Here is a 19,535-nt window from a genome sequence, read left to right as displayed (position 1 = left end):
ATTTCATATCAGTACCTCAAATCCAGAAATCATTGTTTTAAAGTGGCTTTTTACTCCATCAGCTGAGTAAAACACACCAAATACCAAGTGTTTCTATTTCATGTTACTCTCTATCATCTCATAGTCTGGTAAGAATTGGAATTTCTCTGACTTACCAAGTTGGAAGCCAAACTGGACAGGTTTGTCTTACCCTTCTTGTAATAAGAGACCCCAAGAAAGTCTGGCTGCAATGTTCTACAAGTTCTTCTAAGTTGAGGGCTGGGACTGTGCTTTTTATTGGTCTTCATATTCCCCCACAGTGCTAGACATCCAATAGTCCAATGAACTGAACTAAAAAATTGGGAATGCTACAGTCTCAGTGAACAAGCACTTAGTAAAACAAGAATTACAGTAGATTCAGAGATGGATGAGGATACTTTATGTAAAGAGTCTGAAAGACTTGATTCAAGTTAAAGACTACAGTAATACCATAGTATTTTCTATTATTAATTGGGTGATTACAAAATGAGATGAAAATATAGATGTATACAGAAATATTAACTAGTTAGAAAGTTACACAAAATTATACATTTAATCAAACAGCCCAGCCAAAATTGGAATATACATAATTTGCTAATAAAAATGCAATGCTATAAGTGTTTAGTAATTAAAGAAATATTAAAGGAATACAAGTTCAGAATGAATGTTACGTGACTATAATCAATACTAAATCTTGACTTCCATAATTTAGTTATAAAAGGTAGTAGAAGTCAGTAGATCAGGCATGTATGTTACATGTAACTAGGATGTAAATACAGGAAAAAAAATGTTCCCATTTCTGGATAACCTGATTTGAAGTCATAGGTTCACTGAACCTGGATTAATCAAAAAGTTCAAATATTGAGATGAATTGGTTTCAAAGATCCAGGTATATCCAGAAGACATATTACTGAGTTTTTAAAAGGCTCTTTGGAAGCACAGATTAACATTTTAGGTTTCCTTACATATCATTAAATAGTACATATTGAAAATCAATTAAAGATATAGAATAATATGGTATTTCTGTCTAATGACATGCAGCTTGAGTTTCTAAATAGGAATCCTACAAAACAGGGTTTAGCTCCTAGAAAACCAAAATATTTGCTTTTAAGTAAGTTTTAAAAAATGTATTTTGCCTTGGTCAGTTTTTTTGAAGGTTTTATTTATTTTTTAGAGAGAGAGGAAGGCAGAGAGAAAGAGAGGGAGAGAAACATCATTGTGTGGTTGCCTCTCACATGGCCCCCATTGGGGACCTAGCCCACAACCCAGGCATGTGCCCCTAGGAATTAAACCAGCGATCCTTTGGTTTACAGCCCATGCTTAATCCGCTGAGTTACACCAGCCAGGGCTGCTTTGGTCACTTTTTAAACTGTCTACAATTTAAGCAGTATTGAATTCCTTTTTTTTTTGGGGGGGGGGGGTGCTAACAGTTTTCTTCAGAAGCAAATCCAATTTAGGATGAGAAGGAGAAAGTTTCAGACCTTTTAGAACCTTCTTCATTTCCTCATCACTGTGTTTCTCCATCAAAAACAAGTATCTAAATAAGGAACCTCAATATGTAAACCAATTTTGGCCAGCTTCCGGAATTTCTTGTTATACCTCCTTTGAAATGCCACAGTTGCACTCTTGAAAAACTTCTCTTCCTGGTTTTCAAATTTCTGTTTATTATTACAACTCTTCAGCCAGAATGCCAGGTCTTTGTGCTGTACTGTTTCTTGAAACTGGAGACCAGTACATTTCCCACAATTCAATTACTTGCCTTTCTATTTGAGAAATAAAAGCCACGTCAATTTTACAAAGTTTTAACTAAGTGAATTATTTGGACTTTAAGTTCTCAATTTTATTCTTTCAGTTTAGTACTGGGAGAGATCTTTGTTTTATTAATAGAAATAGAGGTTAAAATTCAAGAATAGTAACACACTTTAGTCACTGACCTTCATAAATGATACAAAAGTAGGGATTTTCTTATAGGCACAAAAATGAGATATGACACTTCAAGGAAAAAGGTAAATTAAATTTAATTTTGGAAATGTTTATTTAAGATTACATACCTAATCAAATAATTTATTTACATAAACATGTTTATATATTTCTTTTTAAAGAGAAGGAATCTATTGACCACAATAAAGAGTTTCCATTAGCTTATCTAACCTAATCTGCTTTTTGTGGACACTGACAAATTTACCTCTGCAGATTGACTTTTACATAGAATTCCAGGCCTATATATTCAGCAACCTTTAACTAAAGCATTTCAAACGAAATGCCTACATATCATCTTAAATTCAGTATTACAAAAATGGGACTCAGCATCTTTCCTTCTCAAACCAGCTTCTCTAAACTGTCCACTTTCAGTGATACCATGATTGTCTAATACAGAAAATACATAATTTTTGACACCACCCTTTTATCCAACTCATCATGATGTTCTATAATTTTCCCTTTTGAAACATCTTTAATTTACTCATTCACTTCCATTCTCATTATCATTATTCTGTTCAGGATTTCTTCACTCCTAGATTACACTAGTCATTTGTCCAGTTCCCTTACCACTAGACTTTATTTCTTAGAATCCTTTTGTTTAATTTCCATATTTAATTTCCAAAAATTCCATTACTTTGTCAACTTCCACTATGTTGTTTCAAGAGGCTGGGCTATGCTGCCTCCCTATTTCTTGCTGTATCAGGACTAAAGTCTTCTAATTGGTTCTCCTAGGCAAAAGTCCAATAATTTAATTTTAATCTAGTTATCCAAATTCATGTAAACTGCCTCAGGTTTAAAGACAGAGGTGCCAAGTTACTTTGGGGGGAATACTGCATTGTATTTTGCCTTAAAATCTCATCCACAAATCAGTCCACTACTTGACAACTCAGTGTTATCTTAATTTACAAGCATACAGGCCACAAGTTTCAAAATGAGACTTTTTTTTTTAAATTGAGCATTTGAGACAATTTTCTAGTCACCCTGTAATTCCCTAAAGTTACTTACAACTTTGTGTTGAGGGGATCATCTCATGTGGCATTTACTGTCCTTTGCTAGAGTGGTCTGTCATCAATCTGTTCAGTACAGACAATGTGGGTTTGCAGTTTCTAGTCTCACTCCTTTCTTCATGTGGTCTAGGTATGCTTGGTATAGTCAGTTCTCACCGTTTTGGGTGGATGATGCCAAAATATATGCCTAGAAAACAGATGGTAAAGTAAATCGATATAGAGGAAAACTGCTTTGTGTAGGAACCATTATTTAATTGTTGGTTGAATTCCTGACTTTTGGCTAAATGTTATGCATAACTTATACCTAGATTCTGGAAAACAGACATGTCCTATAGATTTTACATAAAAGAACTCAGTGTACATAAAATAAATGATCACATTGTGAATATGACTTAAGCGTCCCAGTAGAAAACAAATGCTGCATATTTGATTCACAATTATCTTTGCCTTCTTAGATTCCTTAAAGCTTTTTTGGTGCAATTTATAGTCTCTTAAAAAATTTTCCAAAGTTTTTAAGAAAACCTATTCCACTCCAGGAGATAGCTCCAGTAGGCAGAGGAATTCAGAAAGCATACCATTTTCTTTAAAGACTCATTTTAAAGAACTGCAGTGGATATTCAATACATTTGTTTTGTGAGTATGGTAATGTTATCTCTTGAAAAGTACTTTTAAATATAAGGACTTTTCATTCTACTACTGTCTCCCATCTCCTCAGACATACAAATAAAAACCAACAGAAAACAAACTATACGTTCTTGGAAAGCTTCAGTTCAATCATTAACGATCCTCAAAAGGGGTATTAAAATTTCACAGCCTTTCCAACTATTTATACCCCACTCATAGGCTTCTGACTTTAAAAAAATTTTAAAAAGACACTGTAAGGTAGCTAAAACTTGAGGCATGAATGTTAGTAGGTAGCATAGAATGAAAAGAGCCTCAATAAGCAGTGAATGGTGGGGAACTCCTAAACTGCCAGGAAAGAACCTAGACATTACATTTATCTAGCTGGTATTTAGCATTTCCAGCATGTATTAATTTATCATAAAAGTATTACTGATGATTTTAAGGAATCAGTTGCCATTTACTAAGCATCTGCTATGTTATTTACTCTTGAAGAGTACACAATAAAAAGCGATAGTCCCTGCCAACAAGGCAGGATGTATTCACTGTTCTACATTAGGTATAGAAGCACAAGAAATGACATCTGTGGCTGAAGAGGTAAATTTCATGTAGGGTTGTAGACAGCCTAAGATTTAGACAGTTGAAAATGAGGGAAAGGACATTATAGGAGTAAATCACTTGAGCTAAGGATTGGATGCAAATTAGAGTGGTTTGGAAGGAGTATTTCCATTTGGCTCAACAGTACTTTCATATTAATTCATAATTGTTCCCACAGTGGTAAAATCAACCTGACTAGGACAATGAATATCCTGACAGTAGAATTTTTATATGCAACCCTTTGATTTTCTGAGTTAAAACCCAGAGATTCTCTAATGTATAGGGTAAAATCATCTCATTTAAGCCTAGATTTCCTTCCAATATTTCTTACCAATTGTGTTTTTTTTCTTCAAATTATCACACCTTGGCTCTCAAAGGGCTCCAGGCAATCAAAATACTTTTCTTCTTTTAGAAATTAGAGTGGCTTATGTAAAGGAAAACAATCTAAAATATGCTTATGCTCATTTTCCTACCTATTCCCCAATTCAAATTCTGCTTTTAATGTAGTGTTTTCACTTAACTCCTTCCTACCTGATCATGACTTGGCTCATTTTTCTGAACTTGATTGTGTCCGGTTCCTTCATTTCACTGAATTAATCTAATCCATTCTTTAAGCCTGCCTCATCTTCCACTTCCTCTAAGTCTTGTCTGATGAGTCTAAGCCCACATTTCCTTTAAGCTTCTACTGCACTTCAAGTCAGCAATAGACTTTACATTCCACTATTCTCTAGTTGTTTGTTGTATATGAGTATAATGTCCCCATCTAGACTAAAAGTTATTTGCTGACAGAGGCTTTTTGTTTTAGACTATAGTGAAATACTGGGCATAGAATAGGCTCTTAATAATAAAAGATGACCTCACTTAAAAATGCAAACAGAAAAATTTTAAAGTAGTATTTAATAACTATTTTTGATGAAATAAAATTATATTTACAGAATTTGAAATCTCACATTATCACCACTTCAGATTTTCACACTATGCAGAAATAGATTTGCATGAGTAAAACTGTCCAATACTACCACATGTATTTAACATAACCATAATTGAAACAGTAGCCATTCTTGATAATCCAATCCCATCTGATCCAATTTCTGGCAGTAGGAGAGTTTACAAGTACATAAACTTGTTTACAACCAACAGATTAATATTGAAAGGCTTGTAATTCAAATCCTTTACAGTGTACATCTTTCAAGCATGTTGTTAAATTATGAATACAGTGATTTTATGTTGAAATAAACTGAAATTTTCCTTAAAGATTGGAATTCTTCAAATTGAATTCTTAGTTAACCTGAATTACTCTATTTAAGAGGAGAAAATATACTGAAATTTTAGAAAATATTCTAAGTTTAAGATTGAAAACTTCTGTTAACTAAATCTAGTACTCCATATTGTCCATAATAATTAATGTGTATTAATTAATACAATTAAATGCTTTATCTGATAAACCTTTAAAAATACATTTCTTCTCATTTTTCATTTATAGTGAATGTTTCTCCTTCAAGTTTCACTGGGGTTGTTTTCCTTTTTGTTGATCTTGTCTCATATTGTCAAGGTGTCAGTCTGATAAAGGGTAAGAAAAATAAACCTAATTTTTTCTATAACAGCAACCTTAATCACATACTTTCCAGAGTTTGAAGGTGATATTGAGGTTTCCACATAAATCTACAAGATTTTACTTTTCCCTTTGCTTTTACGAGTAATGTCAGTGTACAGAATTATTTGCAAAATAGATATACAGGGTGGAGGAAAAGGTTTACAATTTTGAATACACAAGCCAGAGTTTATTCTTATTTTTTTCCATATGAACAATTGTAAGCCTACTTTTTCCCCACCCTGTATTGAAAACTAGTACTGTCCTAGGATTATAAAAATTTGTGACAAACCCTGACTCGTATGGCTCAGTGGTTTGGATGTTGTCCCGCAAACTGAACGGTTGTGCAGATTTGAATCCCAGTCAGAGCACATTTCTGGGTTGTAGGCTAGGTCTCCAGGTGGGGGCATGAGACAGGCAACCAATGGATGTTTCCTTCTCATTCTCCCTCCCTTCATCTGTCTCTAAAACATAAATAAAAATAAAATCTTTTAAAAAATCATTAAAAAATTTGGAAAAAGACAACCAAATTCAACCTCTTACTTACTTAAAACTGAGACATGAAGAGATAGCAACTTGGTTAAAGTCGAACAACTGACAAGTAGGACAGCCAATTTTTAGGAATATGACCATACTTAATTTCTGTGGGATAGGAAGTTTAACTGCCTGTTTACATTGTCATTCCTCTGGAAAAGTAACCAACGTATGTAAACACTTAAACATAATATTCACAAATATGAATTTCATTTTATTGCATTACAACCTTTTGTTCTGCTTCATTTCATGGTTTTCTAAACCAGTGGGGAAATTTTACCTTTTCTTACATGCTTGCTATCTTAATAAAATGTGTATTGAATATATGGAAGAGATTAGTATCAGAGGCAAGCACATATGAATGATGTAACTTAATTGAATAATAGCTGTATACACATCACTGAATGATTCTATCATGATTGAAGATTCATTGTCTAAGGCATTAAAAATTATGACAAAACAATAGACAATAGAAAATGGTGGCAAGGTAGGTAGGAGCTGAGTCCACTTCCCTCTGTGCACAGGTGGAACACCTAGCTGATCTGAGGAATAGTGAACAGCCAATGGTAACCCAGAATATATTAAGGTTGGAGGCCAAAACTGTACAGGACACTGAAAAACAGATGGTAAATAGATTGCTTTGGGATAATAAAAGTCCCTGAGACCAGCTCGAGGACCAGGGCTACTGCAGCCCTAGGTGCGACACCCCAGATTCTTGGAAGAGAGCCAAATGAACAGCTCCCTTCCCTGCCAAACTGGGAGGAAAGAGTGGCACCAGGATGAACCTGGATGCTTGAAGTGGTTGTGGGGAATAAAGACGAAGTGGCAGATGCACAGGGGTGGTGTTCACCTGCTGAGACTGCACATGAGGCTGGGTCAACAGAGAACTTGAGGAGCTAGGTGATGTCTGGAAAATGTTTAAAGATGTCCTGGAGGTTCCTAAGCCTCTCCTCATTTTTTTGAATTCTTGTTTCTTCCTTCTTTTCTGTCTGGTTGTTTCTTTCTTCCTTCCGGTCCACCCCATTGATTTGAGTCCCAGTTTCCTTACCATCACTATTGGTTCCCTGTACATTTTCCTTTATTTCATTTAGTATGGCCTCTATCTTTTTCACCTAATTTGTGACCAAATTCAACCAATTCTGTAAGCATCCTGATTACCAGTGTTTTGAACTATGCATCTGATAGACTGGCTATTTCTTCGTGTCTCAGTTGTATTATTTCTGGACCTTTGATCTGTTCTTTCCTTTGGGCCTTTTTTTTTTTTTTTGTCTTGACGCTCCTGTTACGAAGTGAGGTGCAAACCCTTAAGTGTTCACCAGGGTGGGGCAACCCCTGCTGGGTTGTGATGCTGTATGTGGGGAAGGGGAACAATGGTGCTTGGTCTGCTCTTTCTGGATTTCAGTCACTTCCCACTCTTTCCACAAGCAAATTGGGCCCTTCTGGTGCTGATTTCTGTGTGGGTGGGCTTATGTATAGTCTAGAACCCTGTGGGTCTCTCCAACGAACTCTCCTGTGAGACTGGGCGCTTCTCCCTGCACCTCAACCCACACATGTGTTTTGAATCAGTGTTTTGAGGTTTTATTCGCCCACACTGGGACCCTGGGTTGTATGGTCTGCCTCACTCCCCAGTTTTGCCTGGTTCATCTGTGTATGAATGTGGAACCGCCTGGTCTGCCAGCCATTTTTGTGAGCCTTGCTGGGTCTGCCAGCTGCTGCCATGCACACCTGGGGTCTGCCAGCCACCGCATTGCTCTGACCCCTCTCTGCCTGTCTGCCTGACTCTGCCCCTCCTACCAGCCTGGATGAGTATGTCTACTTTAACTCCTTGTTTGCAGGAATTCCATACAGTTCAATTTTGTCACTACTGGTTATTTTTTGTTTCTAAATTGTTGTTGTCCTTATTTTGGTTGTGTAAGCAGGCAGTGTATCTACGTACACCTCCATCTTGACTGGAGGTTCTCCAGAAACATTTCAAATAAACGACCTAACCCTGTCTCTATAAGAACTGGAGGAACAACAAACAAAGCCCAAAGGAGAAGGAAGGATCAACCAAGGTCAGAGCAGAATGAAATGACATTGAGACTAAAAGCACAATTATAAGGATCAATAAATACAGGAGCTGGTTCTTTGAAAACATAAACAAAATTGACAAGTGTTTAAGTAGACTCATCAAAAAAAAGACAGGACCAAAATAAACACCATTAGAAATGAAAGAGATTACAACTGATACCACAGAAATACAAAGGATTGTAAGAAATTACTATGAACAACTATATGCTAAGAAATTTGAAATCCTAGGTGAAATGGACAAATTTCTAGAAAAGCATAATCTTCCAAAAATGAATGAGGAACAAACAGAAAGCTGGAACAGACCAATAACAACTGATGAAATTGAAGCAGTAATCAAAAGGTTTCTGACACACAAAAGCACTGGAGCAGATGGTTTCACAGGATATTTTTACAAAGCATTTAAGGAAGAGCTAACCCCTATCTTTCATAGATTATTTCAAAAAATCCAAGAAGTCAGAACATTCTCAAACTCTTTTAATGAAGTCAGCATCATTCTAATCCCCAAGCCAGAGAAAGACACAATAAGTAAAGAAAACTTCAGGCCAATATCACTGATGAACATAGACACCAAAATCCTCAACAAAGTATTGGCAAACCACTTCCAGTAATATAATAAAAAGATCATACACCATGATCAAGTGGGATTCATCCCAGGAATGAAGGATAGTACAATATTCACAAATCAATAAATGTAATACATCACACAAACAAAACAAAAGACAAAAAGAACATAATCATAGCAATAGATATGGAAAAAGCATTTCATAAGGTAAAGCATCCATGTATGATAAAACACTTAGCAAAGTGGGAATAGTGGGGGCATTCATTAACATATTAAAGGCCATATATGAGACCAACAGCTAACATCATACATTTAATGGGCAAATATTTAGAGCTTTCCCACTAAGATCAAGAATAAGACAAGGATCCCACATTCACCACTCCTATTCAATATAGTATTGGAAGTCCTAACCACAGCAATCAGACAAGAAAAAGAAATAAAAGGCATCCAAATTGGAAAGAAGGAAGCAAAACTGTCATTGATTGCAGATGGCATGATAGTGTACCCAGAAAATCCTATATATTCCATCAAAAAGTGCTTGACCTAATAAGTGAATTTTGCAAAACAGTGGGATACAAAGTGAATATTCATAAATCAAAGGCATTTTTGTACACCAACAAGGAAATATCAGAAACAGAAATCAGGAAAAAAAATCCCATTTGATATAGCGAGAAGAAAAATAAAATACCTAGGAATAAGCTAAACAAGGGTGTAAAAGACCTGTACTCAGAGAGTTACACAATAGTGAAGAGAGATATGAAGAAAGACACAAATGGAAATATATATCATGCCCATGGATTTGAAGAATTAACATCATCAAAATGTCCATATTATGCAAAACAATTTATAGATTCAACGTAATCCCTACTAAGTACCAATGGCATATTTCACAGACATAGAACAAAGACTTCAAAAATTTAGGTGGAAACATCCCTGAATTGATGCAGCAATTTTTAGAAAGAAGAACAAAGTAGGAGGGATCACAATACCAGATATCGAACTGTATTACAAGGTCACTGTAATCAAAACAGCCTGGTAATGGCATAGGAACAGACAGACCAATGGAACAGAATAGTGAGCCTAGAAATAAACCCAAGTCTGTATGGTCAATTAATATTTGACAAAGGGGGCACAGAAGCATAAAATGGGGTAAAAATAGCCTCTTCAACCAATGGTGTTTGGAGATTAGGACAGCTACATGCACAAAAATGAAACTCGATCACCAACTTACACTATACACAAAAATAAATTCAAGATGGATAACAGACTTAAGTTTAAGTCATTATACCCTAAAAGTCCTAGAGGAAAACATCTGCAGGGAAATCTCAGATACTCCACACAGCAATATTTTCACCAATATGTCCCCTAAGGCAAGGGACATAAAAGAATAAACAAATGGGACCTCATTAAAATAAAAAGCTTATACATGGCTAAAAACAGCATTAAAATGAAAAGAGAACCAACTGTATGGGAAAACATATTTGCCAATGATACCTTGGACAAGGGTTTGATCTCTAAAATACATGAAGAACTCACACAAGTCTACTCCAGGAAGAGAAAAACCCAATAAAAATTGAGCAAAAGACCTAAACAGACACTTCTCTAAAGAGGACATGCAAAAGGTACATAGCCATATGAAAAGATGCAAAGCATCACTAGCCATCAGACAGATGCAAATAAAAATTATAATGAGATACCACTTCACCCCAGTGAGAATGGCCATCAAAAACAAATCAACAAACAAATGTTGGAGAGAAAGTGGAGAAAAGGGAACCCTAATACACTGTTGGTGGAAATGTAGACTGCTGCAGCTACTGTGGAAAACAGTATAGAATTCCCTCCAAAAACTATAAATGGCACTGCCTTATGACCCAGCAATTCCACTGCTGGGATTATAACCTAAGAATCCTGAAACACCAATCCAAAAGAACCTATGCACCCTAAAATTCATGGCAGCACAATTTACAATAGCCAAGTCCTCGAAACAGCCTGGGTGCCCATCAGTAAATGAGTGGATAAAAAAACTATGGTACATTTACACAATGGAATACTATGCAGCAGAGTGAAAGAAGGAACTCCTACCTTTTGCAAAAGTATGGATGGAAATGAAGAGCATTATGCCAAGTGAAATAAGCCAGGCTGTGAAAACAAATATGGTATGACCTCACCTTAAGTGGAACCTATTCAATAAAACAAACAAACAAGGGAAATATAACCAGAGATATTGAAATTAAGAACAATCTGACAGTAACCAGAGAGGAAGTGGGAGGGGATTAAGGCAGGGAAGGGTTTTCAGGAAGAAGTATAAAGGACATATGGACAAAACCAAGTGGTGGTGGAATCAGGGGAGGGAGTTAGTGATCGCTTTGGGCAGGGCATAGGTGGGTAAATGCAGAAAACTGTACTTGAACAAAAATAATTTAAATAAATAAGAACATACAAAAAATAGACAATAATTTAGATTCTCATGTAAAAATCATTAAATTAATCTGATGGACATATTTTGAAAACCTTCCTTTATAATTTTTTAATTTATTGATTGATATTAGAGAGAGAAACATCAATTTGTTCTACTTATTTATGCATTTATTGGTTGATTTTTGTATGGTCCCCGACCTGGGATCGAATTCGCCACCATGGTGTATTACTTGGCTTTCCATATTATTCTTAATTCTTGCATGAATTCTTGAACAAATCTCAATTCTATATTATTTCTTTAGACATGCATTTATTGGAACAGTCTTTTCCACAGAAGCAAACAGCAAAACCAAAAGAGTAATCTAAAAATCTTTAATCTAAAAAATTCATTTTACTCTTACTATGAGGACTTTCCTTGTTTCAGCTATGGTAAATATAAAAATATTGAATATTAAAATTAAACACTTTGAAAATATAGAGAAGACTAAAATTCACTGATAACAGAATCTTAAAAATTCTGACTTACCTTATAAACCATCATGTTAAGTAAATCAGTTATTAATTCATTAAATATTAAATATTCATCAGATATCTGGCATGTGTCAGATGTTTTAATTTTAATGTCCTTTTATGTGTAAGGAATTTTGTTATTTGAAATCATATATCAGATAACACAAATTGTAAAATTATATTGTATAAATGAATGAAAATATAGATAGCATTTCATCTCAAGTATCACAATAAAGCAGGAAATGAAAGAAACAATAAAAAAAGGAATTTTTGACCCCTTCAGATCTCTCCAGCACTAATATTTATGCATGTCTGGATTGAAGATGAGATTTTAAGACAATTGTATCATTCTCATGCTTTCTTTCACAGGTCTCTAGATTTACTCAATTGAGCAACTGTCTATGTAAAGCTGAGTGGTGGCACTGTGCCATGTGTTGCATTTTAAAAGCTTGATGTCAAAATCTTATTCTAATGCAACAATATCTCAGGTTTTTTCTTGTCTACAAGTGAGGAGGATAATGAGTATTATGTGGCAGTGAACAGTTAATTTAGGAAACCTCTTAAAAATAAAAATGATTTTAAAGTAGTACACAAATCAGATAAGTTATCAAGGAATACACTTGTTAAGTAAAAAACACCAAAATACTGACATGCCTAATTTGGGAAGAATTAACTATGAATAATAGCAACAGAGGCAACCAAGTGAAACTGATTCAAGAGGCAGAGTATTAAGGATAGAGATTCAGTTCATTTGAGAATATCTTTGGATCACCCAAACAAAAGTAGAGCCCATAAGCCAGATGATTCCCCAATGCAATGCAAAGCATCTGAATGCCATGGATAAAGCATAAAAATAGCTATTAAATAATTATAACACTTTTAAAATTCATATGTTAAAAATCCCAAATCATGGGATGGTTGTAAAACTAACTGAATTCTGACCGCTATGGTGCTTTTGCATAACTTCTCAGGAAAAAAACATCTAGGAATCCATTTCATTCTGCTAGAGAAAAAAATTTTTAAGACTCACATCAGATATATTGTCAGTTTCTCAGTAAGACATGAAGTGTGCCCTGAAATTCTTTATTCCTTACCTAGTACATCATCTCATTGAGAAATAAAGAGCCCTTACATTTATTTTACATATAAAACTTTATAGTACCTGGCAAGTACTATTTCATGTTTCTCATTCCTTTTGATCCTTCAATTTAGTTGTAATATAGGTGAGTTATATAAATTTGAGTCTGGGAGCATTCTACTGAAAAGATCTGATTTCTGGCTATCTGGATCAGTAAGTTGTTTTGAGTAGCCTTATCAAAATTGGCATCATATGTATTCTATAATAAGGGAACTAACATATTACTGAGTGCTATGTGAGGTTATAAGCTACATTTGTCACCAAATGAGCTAAGAACAGTTTCCAGGCTCAAGCCTATTAGGTTTACAGGCTAATAATAAAAAAATAATGAAAATAATTACAAAATATCACAGGCAATAATACAACTATTACCAGGGTGATAATACAGAAAAGGGAGTTAATTTTCTGTGTGCATATACGGAGGGGAGAGGAAAGCTGCCCTTCTGAGGTAATATTTGAGAATATTTCTGAGTCTCCTGCCTGGAATTGCTCTGAAGACAAAATGAAGTGAATGATTAAGCCTTGCCAGAAGTCCAATTCTTTAACAGGAAATACTAAAAGGAAAAAAAAAGTGTATCTGATAGGTTAATCTCCAAAATAAGTGTACAATTTAGATGTATTATGTAGTTTGCAGACTTTTAGTTTAAAAAGATCCATTTTCCCTTAGATTTTGATATGCTTTCAAAGAGAGACAGTGTGCTTAAGTGAGCTGACAATGTTTGATGCTGTAATTGCCTTAAAAACAATACAACAAATTATGACCTCCAGATTGTGTTAAGACTTACTCTGGACAGTTAGGCAGGGGCCATTTTCTCAACAGATGACTATTACATTAAGAGCTATCTGAATAGGTCTATCCATGGAAAATATATACATACAGAAAGACATGGACACATAAACACCCATGTCCAGTGTTACTGAAACACCCTTTTAAGAGCATGCCTCCTGGCAGTGGACCAAGTAGTACCATGATGGAGTATTTGAGAAAATAATCTGTGCTTAGTATAGTACTACCAAATACAAAGCTATCTTTAAGACATTCTTTGGAAGTTATCACCATCATTTTGGGCATTTTGTGGCTTAATATTTGTTAATTTTGTTTCCCCTGTCTTTTGCTGGCTATAGGACAGAGGATGTAGATATAATTACTTTTTTTAATATATTTTATTGATTATGCTATTACAGTTGTCCCATTTCCCCTCTCTCCCCTCCACCCTGTACCCCCTCTCCCACCCACGTTCCCCCTCTTTAGTTCATGTCCATGTGTCATACTTGTGAGTTCTTTAGCTTCTACATTTCCCATACTATTCTTGTCCTCCCCCTATTTTCAACCTACATTCTATGCTACTTATTCTCTATACCTTTTCCCCCTCTCTCCTCTTCCCAGCCCCCTGCTGCTAGCCCTCCATGGGCCCTCCTTTTCTGTGGTTCTGTTCCTGTTCTAGTTGTTTACTTAGTTTCTTTTGGTTTTGCTTTAGGTGTGGTTGTTAATAATTGTGAGTTTGCTATCCTTTTACTATACATGTCTTTTCTTTATCTTCTTTTCTTAGATGAGTCCCTTTAGCATTTCATAAAATAAAGGCTTGGTGATGATGAACTCCTTTAATTTGACCTTATCTGAAAAGCACTTTATCTGCCCTTCCATTCTAAATGAGAGCTTTGCTGGATAAAGCAATCTGGGATGTAGGTCCTTGCCTTTCATGACTTGGAATACTTCTTCCCAGCCCCTTCTTGCCTGTAAGGTCTCTTTGGAGAAATCAGCTGACAGTCTGATGGGAACTCCTTTGTAGGTTACTGTCCCCTTATCTCTTGCTGCTTCTAGGATTCTCTCCTTCGTTTTTACCTTGGCTAATGTAATGATGATGTGCCTTGGTGTGTTCCTTCTTGGGTCCAACTTCTTTGGGGCTCTCTGAGCTTCTTGGATTTCTTGGAAGACTGTTCCCTTTGCCAGATTGGGGAAGTTCTCCTTTATTATTTGTTCAAATACGTGCTCAATTTGTTGCTTTCCCCCTTCCCATTCTGGTACCCCTATAATTCGGATGTTGGAATGTTTAAAGGTGTTCTGGATGCTCTTAAGCTTTTCCTCAATTTTTTGAATTCTTATTTCATCATGCTTTCCTGCTTGGTTGATTCTATCTTCCTTCTGGTCCACTGTATTGTTTTGAGACTCAGATTCCTTCCTTTCACTATTGGCTGTCCTCCGCGCATCTTTCTGTATCTCTTTTATGGTAACCTGCATCCTTTCATCTAAATTGCGCCCAAAGTCAACCGATTCTGTGAGCTTTCTGATCACCAGTGCTTTGAACTGTGCATCTGGTAGACTGGCTATTTCTTGGTCGCTCAAAAGGATGAGTCCCGGGGGACTGATTTGTTCTGCTGGAAACATGTTGTATGTCTTTCCCTGTCTCCCCCCCCCACCCCCCCTACCCCCCCGTCTGCTGGCTCTTGTTATGGTGGGGGGTGAAGCCTTAGGTGTTCACCGGGGCTGGGCACTCCAGTCGCTAGATTGTGACGTTATATGTGGGGGCAGGGGGGAACAATGGCAGTAGTTCCGTTCTCCTGGGCTCAGACACTCCTTTGGAATCCTGGGCTGCGAGCTCTGCCCTGGTCCACAATTGCTGCCTCACTGGTTCCCCCAGCCGCAGCTTGCGTACTCAGGGATCACCACAGCGTTCTTGCGCCCCAGTTGGCTGTGGTGCCAATTTTGCGCCAAATTTCCCCTAACCTCCGTGCGCCGCTGACCTGCGCCAGCCCTGTGCCCGCCCGGCTCGTCGTCCCCTATCAGTCTGGATGTACGGGTCTACTTCAACTTCTTGGGTGTCCGACTTCCATTCAGATAAATCCTCTGACAGTTCTGAGTGATATTATATCTGTAAATTATTGTTGTTCTATTCTTGGTTGTGCGAGAAGGTACGGTGCGTCCACCTATTCCTCCATGTTGCCAGAAGTCCAGGATGTAGATATAATTACTAAGATGAGTTCTGTAATCAAACCACCTGAGTCTGAATCCTGACTCCACTTACTAGTTTTGTGACATAAGGCATGCTATTTCCCTGTGACTCAGTTTCTTTACCTATAAGGATAATGAATCACCTCCTTCATAAGGTAGTTTGAGAATTAAATGAGTTATTAAATATCTGGAAAAGGATTAAAAAAAAATCAATGTGTCCTGGCTGGCGTAGCTCAGTGGATTGAGCACGGGCTGCGAACCAAAGTGTTGCAGGTTCAATTCCCAGTCAGGGCACATGCCTGGGTTGTGGGCCATGACCCCCAGCAACCACACATTGATGTTTCTCTCTATCTCCCCCCCTTCCCTCTTTAAAAATAAATAAAATCTTTAAAAAAATCAATGTTAGTTATTTCTATTGCTAATAACAGTACCTAAAGCTCTTGAGCGATCATTATATGCAATTTAAAAAGTCATCAACAATCTACAGGGTAGGTATTAAAATGTTTTGATTTTATTAATTTGGGTCATTTAAAAATAACCACTCAAAATAAATAAAAATTTATTGGTCTATTTCCCACAGGGACAAATAAACATTGACATGTCAGGGCTGGTGTTCATAATAGTATTTACAATTCTCTCATATCAAGAATCTCATATAGCCCTAGCCAGTATGGTTCACTTGCTTGGGCATCATCCTGAAAACCAAAAGGTCGCAGGTTTGATTTCTAGCCAGGGCACATGAAGAGTACTTGATTCATAAAAATTAAGATGCCTGCATTAAAAGATGTCAGAAAAATGATCTTTTCAGCCAAATCATGACATTGTTTTGTCTTAACAATGATTTGAATGCAAAAATTGCTAAAGATACATAGAATGATTATTTCCTACATATTTAATAGCAGAATCAACTAGACCCACTGCAAATTTCAGAGTGAGATTGGTATTCCTGGGAATACACCATTTAATTAGTTGAGCACCTTGCATGTGCCTGGTTTATCCAAATTCTTCAACTTTATTTTCCTTTGAAGTCTTAGGAGGAAAATGAAAACTTAATGATACAGTTCTATGCTGGATTTGTTCAAGAACCTTCAAAAAGTAACCTGCCTTGAAAACAAATGCCAATTTATTTTAAAAAGTTTTTAGTATTTTTAAAAAATAATGTTTCAACTCTAGTACTTAATGAAAATTTTAACATCTTCATTATTTCATAGTTCCAGGACAAATAACATATGCTATTGGAAACCTTGATCTTGAACTTCTTAGAGTGCCTTCTGTAGATACTGTCAGTTCTGCTAAAATAATGGTCTCCCTAAAATTTCCTTCAGTAAAAAATTGTTGTTTGAAATAGAGCAGTCTCAGCTTGTGGTCGAGATGGTAGGACAGGTAAACATGGTTTGCCTCCTCACACTGCCACATCAAACTTACAACTAAATTATAGGACAACCATCACTCGGAATCATCAGAAATCAAGTTGAATTAAAGAAACCACATCTGTCCAGCATAGGGGGGAAAGAGAGATGGAAATATGAGTCCCGCATCAAGGTGTGGTGGATATAAATTTGGGAGGGATATCTCAGGAGTGAGGAAGTCCCAGCCCCACACCAGGCCCCCTAGCCCAGGGTTCCAGTGAATGGTATAAAAGTCACCAGAACTTCTGGCTGCAAAAACAAGCAGTAATTGAGTCAGTGGAAGCAACTTCTGGAGACCCAAGCAGTTCCTTTTAAAGAATCCACCCAAGAACTTACGCATACTCACTCCCCCTGAGCCACAGCACCAGGGAAGCAGCTTGAAAGGCACCAGTGACATACAGGGAGAAAGTACAGGTTCTGGCATCAAGGCAAGAGATGGGGGACAGCTTTCTCCCAGACAAAAAGGGCAGGTGGAGGCCATTATCTGAGGACCGATCAACCTGGCTAATACTGTTTGCCTTGCCCTGAAGATCCCCTGGTGCTTAGTCCCATCCAACTTACCACTGTTAACAGTGGCTTTTCCATATTAATGGACGGTCTGGGCTTATGCTTCACAGCTTCCTAAATTCTTTCAAACCAGCAACAGCTAGCCTCAGTGAGCACCCAGGCACAGTACCTATTGCTAAGTGGCCTCAAACAGGGCACTAGCAGCAGTCAGCCTAAATTCAGAGCTTGGCTTTGCCTGGGAAACTGCCAGCCCAGCACAAGCAGCAGCTCTCTCAGATTGCTTTACAGCTTAGGCAGGAACACACACAGGTGGGACTAAACTTGGCTTTCACTACCTGGAAAACCTCAGGGACACGCACCCACTGGACAATTACAAACCATATCAGAGCACCACCACCTTGCCCCTGCACAGCTGATTCTCCACAGAAGGCAGAGGTTGGTGGTCGGTGGTCACAGCCAGTCCTTGCAGATGGCTGTTCTGGGTAAATTCCTCCCACTGATATGCCAAAGCCAATCAAGGCTCAATTACATGAGAAAGGTGTATTAAGCCCACATGAAGGGTGCGCCTTGAGTACCCAGCTTGGGTGATAGAAGAGGCTGTGCCACCAAGACCTTAGAGGACACCTACTACGTTGGACTGCACTACCAAGACAGGGAGTTATAGCAGTAATACCTAATACATAGAAACAAACACAGGGAAGCTGCCAAAATGAAGGGACAAAGGAACATGGCCCAAATGAAAGAACAGATCAAAACTCCAGAAAAAGTACAAAACAAAATGGAGATAAGCAATCTATCAGATGCAGAGTCAAAACAATGGTTATAATGATGCTCAAGGAACTTAGCGAGGGCCTTGGCAGCATAAAAAAGATAGTCAGAAACGAAGGGTTCACTAATTAAAATAAATAACAATTTAGAGGGAAACAACAATAAAGTGAATGTAGCTGAGAAACAAATAAATTATTTGGGACATAAGGAAGCAAAAAACAACCAATCAGAACAAGAAAAAAAAATCCAAAAAATACGCCGCCCCCCCCCCCTCCCCCCAAATGATAGTATAAGCAGACCCTGGGACAACTTTAAGAGTTCCAACATTCGCCATCATGGGAGTTCAGAAGGAGAAGAAACAAATAAATTGGAAATCTATTTGAAAAAAAAAAAAAAGGAAAGAAAACTTCCTTAATTTGGTGAAAGAAATAGACATGCAAGTCCAGGAAGCACAGAAAGTCCCAAATAATATGGATGCAAAGAGGCCCACTCCAAGACACATCATAATTAAAATGCTAAAGGGTAAAGACAAAGACAGAATCTTAAAAGCAGCAAGAGAAAAGCTGATAGTTACCTACACAGGAATTCCCATAAGACTATCAGCTGATTTCTCAAAAGAAACCTTATAGGCAAGAAGAGGCTCGAAAGAAGTATTCCAAGTCATGAAAGGCAAGGACCTACATCCCAGATTGCTCTATCCAGCAAAGCTCTCATTTAGAATGGAAGGGCAGATAAAGTGCTTCTCAGATAAGGTCAAGTTGAAGGAGTTCATCATCACCAAGCCATTATTATATGAAATATTAAAGGGACTTATTTAAGAAAAAGATCAAAACTAGGAACAGTAAATACATATCT

The 19,535-nt window shown here is 37.0% G+C and overlaps 1 long non-coding RNA gene across 1 annotated transcript in view; it reads right to left on the bottom strand.

The window, feature by feature from the left end:
- Positions 1–1,435: 1,435 nt before the first annotated feature.
- The window catches only part of LOC118497363, a 58,954-nt gene continuing 40,854 nt past the window's right edge, over positions 1,436–19,535 (bottom strand). The window contains exon 4 of the long non-coding RNA XR_004899887.1: positions 1,436–3,192. This is a non-coding gene — a long non-coding RNA (uncharacterized LOC118497363). The remainder of the gene's footprint in view (positions 3,193–19,535) is intronic.

This window comes from Phyllostomus discolor, chromosome 11 (assembly GCF_004126475.2).
Source record: "Phyllostomus discolor isolate MPI-MPIP mPhyDis1 chromosome 11, mPhyDis1.pri.v3, whole genome shotgun sequence".
In the NCBI taxonomy this organism is placed as follows: Eukaryota; Metazoa; Chordata; class Mammalia; order Chiroptera; family Phyllostomidae; genus Phyllostomus; species Phyllostomus discolor.
The sequence above is the reverse complement of the archived record's forward strand: the minus strand, read 5'-3'. Positions and strand labels throughout refer to the sequence as shown.